This window comes from Lactuca saligna, chromosome 8 (genome assembly GCF_052625555.1).
Source record: "Lactuca saligna cultivar CGN05327 chromosome 8, ASM5262555v1, whole genome shotgun sequence".
NCBI lineage: Eukaryota > Viridiplantae > Streptophyta > Magnoliopsida > Asterales > Asteraceae > Lactuca > Lactuca saligna.
The window spans coordinates 106,092,787-106,098,076 of record NC_136424.1 but is presented as its reverse complement, the minus strand read 5'-3'; the positions used below and the strand labels follow the sequence as shown (position 1 = coordinate 106,098,076).

Sequence of the window (5,290 nt, the reverse complement as noted above, 5' to 3'; positions counted from 1 at the left end):
TTATGATGGATACCTGTTGATGACAAGAAACCAAATTATCAAGATAAAAATAATTATAACATTTCTTGCATGTTGCATTAATATGTGCAAATATTATCTTATATTAAGTAATAAACTAATACTAGCATGCAATTAATGAAGTAGACAGATCTAGTCCCTGAAAAACTTACATATAAAACATTCTTTATAATGGATGCACAATTTAAAGTCAACGAGAGAGCAAATCCAGTCAACATGGCTATGAATGGATAACTCGTGAGTAGTGGTATAGACACAACCTACACAAAACATATTCAAGACCTCACTTAACAACCAAACATCCCATTTTTCAAGATTCATATATAAAAAAAATCTCTCATGCAAAATCAATAATTACATCAAAAATGAATAATTAAATTAAACAAATGGTAAAAGAAAAACTAAATTAAAGAAAAATTGCTTACTCCTGCGATACGAGCTATTACTATAGGGCCAAATATCCTCTCCAGAAATGGATACAATGTGAACTGGAAGTGTAAATCATATTCATACCTGTTTATAACCAGGGTGCATCTATGAAACATCATTATGTAGCTCCTCGCTTCTAATTTCCTGCAAGTGTAAATCAAAATAATAAGCTAAATTGTAAATATGCATCAAGCCAAGGGCAAAAGGTGGAATTTTTAATACCTGACTTAGGAGAGATAAGTGGGTTGTGATCAACACCTTGGGCTCACAAAATACTAAGCGCACTATGGAGTTGATGGGTAACTTTTCTAACTCAAGCCCAAGTTTTACTGAATCAACTCTGACTTTGGTCAAACAGGGATTAGACCTACCTTATATTCACATAAGGTTAATCCAACCAATGACACAATTGGCGCTAATTCCTCTTCGCACCTCTGTTTCTCTTCTGCCGATCGAACCCCAATTGGCCACCTCTTACTCAACCACGATACCCAGCTCCTCAAGGTTGGAGGTGTTGGCTTATCCTAATATCGTCTTCAAAACCCTAGGGTTCAATTTTGGATCCTCTGTCATCCAAAACGAGTTATTGAGCATTCTTGTTGATTCACCTGGGCACATTGGCTCTTCTACCGATATTAATGTTGTCTTATGTATCGGATATGGTGTATTAGCTACTGTTGATTTCAATAAAGATGATAGTGTCATGGAAAAAAAACTCTGTCTCCAAAACTGTGGAGAAATATTTCATCTTTTTGTGACTGTTAACAAAAGTGACAAGTATTTCTCTAAATATCTGATGCATGGAGCATACTTTACTTTTCAAAAGGTTACTGAAGATTCTAATGTCACCTTGTCCAAACATCAGGACCCCCTGGGTGATATTATGGTTCCCCAAGAAAGAGTGCAGGGGAATTGGTGTATGCTTGCTGGAATCAAAATACAGGAAAAAGGTCTTGAACAGGTTATAATTACAGCTGGTTATGATGATCTTGGTGGAAGTAATGTCATTACTGGTGAGAACATGAAGAGTATGGAGAGCTCTTGGATCCTGGAGAATTTGAAGAAGAAAGGGATTGATGAAGAGATAGATAAAGAAATACTTGTTATTGCTAAAAAGGGAAAAGATGTTAGCAAGGATTTGATGTTAAAGTTGTTGCCAAATAAGTTTCCTATGGCAAATGGAAGTGGAAGTGAAGTTACTTATGGTGAGCTTTATCGGCTGGAAGAGTTCCTATTGTGCCCCCTTAAGGTTTTAGATGATTCGGGTGATGGTTTTACTAAAGGACTTGAAGCTGAATTAGCAAGTTTACATAGCAAGGGCTTTAATGCATCAGTTGCTTTTGGAGGATATGGCTGGTACATCACCTTAGATCCTAATGAGAATGGTTGGGAAGTTGTGAAAAAAGGTGGGAATGCACAACTCATTGGTGAAGTCCCACATAAATTCAAGAATGTTTTTGAGGTGGTGAGGATACCAAGCGAGGGTCCCAGTTTTCATTACCAATACTTCTCCTCAAGTGTGATGAGTAATAAGAATGGGAAGGTTGATAAAGTTATCAAGATGATCTTAGAGGAATTGGAGCCAGTGATTGTAGGGAAAGCCACCAAACAAGGGTTCGAACTTGAAGAGATGGAAGGAGAACAACAGCAACAGGAGTCACTTAAGAAGAAGTCAGAGGAGATTTTGGTCTATTCTCCTAAGTTATTGATGTTACACGTGAAGTTTGAGTTGTTTCAGGTTTACCATTCATTTTGGCAACCGCACTTGAATAGGAATGTAAGGACGACCCATTCTTTCCTTCACCTTGAGGACAAGGTGAAAGTTTGGGCCGTTGGTATTGATAAGCCCCGACATTTCTGTTATCTTTTTGGCCAGGGGTAGGATGGTTTTTTCTGGTATTATGGTTGTTTTGTTATGTCAAGAGCACTAACTTTGTCCCAGGACTGTTTTAGGGGACCACTCCCTAGAGGTTTTTGTTTAGCAGCTAAGAATTATTTTGAATTGAACTTTGTTCTTTCTTGGAGATACCCACATCTTGAAAGCTGGGAATTATCTTAATATTATCACGTAATTGAATCAGGGGTTAAAATGCCTGGAGTTTATGATAGATTCAACAAGGGTCTATCAGTGGCTTGGGATTAAAGGACTTACAACAAATCTTGTAAGAGCATAAATGAAAAGTGCATTGTTGTAAACTGTAATAGAAAGAAATAAAAGTAAAATGTTTTCACAATAAGCAAATACATAAAAGTACGTTGTTATTTCTTATAAACTGTAATATACCTGGAAAGTGAATATGACCTGGAAAGTGAATATCATCTTCTGTCACATTCTCCAACATGATGAACTCAAGTATATTAATAAATGGAGGATCATTTCTTGGGTTGACAATGATTGGAATATCCAAATCATGCTTCCCATGCTTGTTCATGGTGGTAACCCTAACAGTATCTTCACCACTGAAGTTCCCCTCCTTGATTTATAAATATCATATAATATTAAGAGGTTAAAACTGAAAAGTAAAGGGAAAGTAGTTAAAAAAATTGGTAGAATTTGGAGTACCCGATGTATCTAGGGTTTGCTCACACAGTTGAACCACCTATTTATGCTTCCCCAGCTGTGTAATAAGTTGGGGCAAATCAGTCAATTTCAATTATTAAACTAACAAAGATTATGAATCACATTCACATACCATGAGAAGAGCCTCTCCCTTCGTATTAAGTAGTTTCTCTGAATAGGAGCTTATTGACCTTCATGAAATTGGGATCTAATGCAGCAGCCATTCTACAGTCGTTTAGACATTTTCCCTCATTCTTCCAAGAGCCATGCGTATAGTTGCACGATTGCTATAACAGAAAATAAGAGGATGTATACAAACGCCATGCGTCTTTGTATGTTGTATTGAACTAATACCCTTTGAATAACATACTTCAGCTTCTGATAAATCTCCACTCCTATAAACCTCGTTTCCCCTGCACAAATCAAATTATTTCAGAAGTCAAAACCATATCAAAAAAAGGGGGGGGGGGATAAAACAACACCTTTTTCGCCAACTGTCACACGTTTCTTGAGCTGTAGCCTTGTGTGCACCCTGTTACCACGTTTATGAAAATGGGACACATTAACACAGCCAGTTCTCAGCTTATACTTCTATAGATGTGGCTGTTGTCTCACTGCCATGGCAGCACTAGCAAAAGATGTAACAGAAGGTGAATGTATAGATTTTCATGTCAAAAAAAAAAAAAAAAAAAAAAAAAAAAAAAAAAAAAAAAAAAAAACTTACAAGAACAACTAGCGGATCACGAGTAACAGCATGGCCATTGATCATGTTAACAAGAAGCATGTTCCCATCTCTATCTATTGTGTTCACTAGAGTCTCATCTCCATCCAGGCATATTTGAGCAACATCAAGTCCAGCCTTCACCAAACCACCCTATAAATAAACATATATATGTATATACTAGTAAATAGTCAAACAAAAGTTTACTAAAGTCAACTTTAGGCTACTTACTGGATTGTTTCAGAGATCCAAAATGTAAGATTCAACACCCTGATTTTCAAATTCACGAATGGCGTGTTTCATATCTGTAGCAGCACTCTATTTACAAAAGCTTGTTGTTAGATGAATTTAAGATATGAAGTTATAAAGTAAGACTAAGATTTAGAGAATTAATAAGCACCTGGGAGAAGGCTAATAGCTTTACATATCTGGTTTTGGATACATGACCATTTGGTGTTCTATGAGGAATGATGACACTTAATATAGGATAAAGTCTGATGAATTCCCGGGGTAGTTTCACCTCTCTAAAACTAGAGTCAATGGCCAACTTTTTTCCATGTAGATCAGAAATATGAACACGCACAAATTTCTATAAAACCCTTTGGAAAGGAATCAACCATTCCATTCCTTCCTACCAAACTTAAATGTAAGAAACTTACATTGTGCACTTTGACTGTAACACACTTGTCCCAACATAACCTCTAAGCTTTTGTGCAGCAGCTTCACCACTAATCTCTTTAATTCTCTCTCCATTTATTTCAATCAACTCATCTCCTACATGTATTCCAGCTCTAGCAGCTGGGCTACCCTCAACACAGGACAATAAAACCTGAAACAAACAATTTTAAATTTTTAAAAATAAAAAATAAATAAGAATCCATAACTGAGGTCTCAGGTTCAAGTCTCAGCATCATAAACCAGATGCCCGGTTTCTGGTTCAGTATTCACAAATAGTCCAACTCCTTGTACGTTTCCATCACTTCCAATTCTAAAACTTTGGTATTCCTGTACAAATCATTGCCGAAAAGAAAATAGAGTAAGTTCCCCCTTTTGGAATCTAGGAGTAAGAATAAGTTACAAAAATGGTTCCTGTTGTTTCTGAATTTTAGTCCAAAACTGAAAACTCTTTTAAAAACCACAGGGACAATTTTTGTAAAAGTAATGGGAAAAGATGCACCTTTGGAGTGATAATGCGAGTGAAGCGGTCTTCAAGAGTAGAAAGCATTCCTTTAATCTTGCTGTATGCAGCATCAGCTGTTCTAAGTGGATGCATTTCCACCATTGTTTGTTGGAATTTCGAGTCCCAGTCTACAGAAAACACATAAAATTACGTTAAACTTATTGACACTAAATGACATAAAACAACATAAATGAATCGTACCTTGATGATTAAAAGTTGGATCAACAAAAGTCTCTCTGATTTATGGTAATCCCTAAAAATCGGACCCAAAAATCTCTATATCGGGTTTACAAATACACGAACCACGCTTTTTCCTGGTTCAAAAAACCAGAAGGGTGATTAGGGTTTTCTAGAGAGGGAGAGAGAGGGAATGCAGAGGTAG

General features: G+C 36.5%; 1 pseudogene; it reads right to left on the bottom strand.

Annotated features, from left to right (window-relative positions):
* Nucleotides 1-2,572: 2,572 nt before the first annotated feature.
* Nucleotides 2,573-5,010, bottom strand: LOC145009981 (carboxyl-terminal-processing peptidase 3, chloroplastic-like; annotated as a pseudogene).
* Between the last annotated feature and the right edge of the window lie 280 nt (nt 5,011-5,290).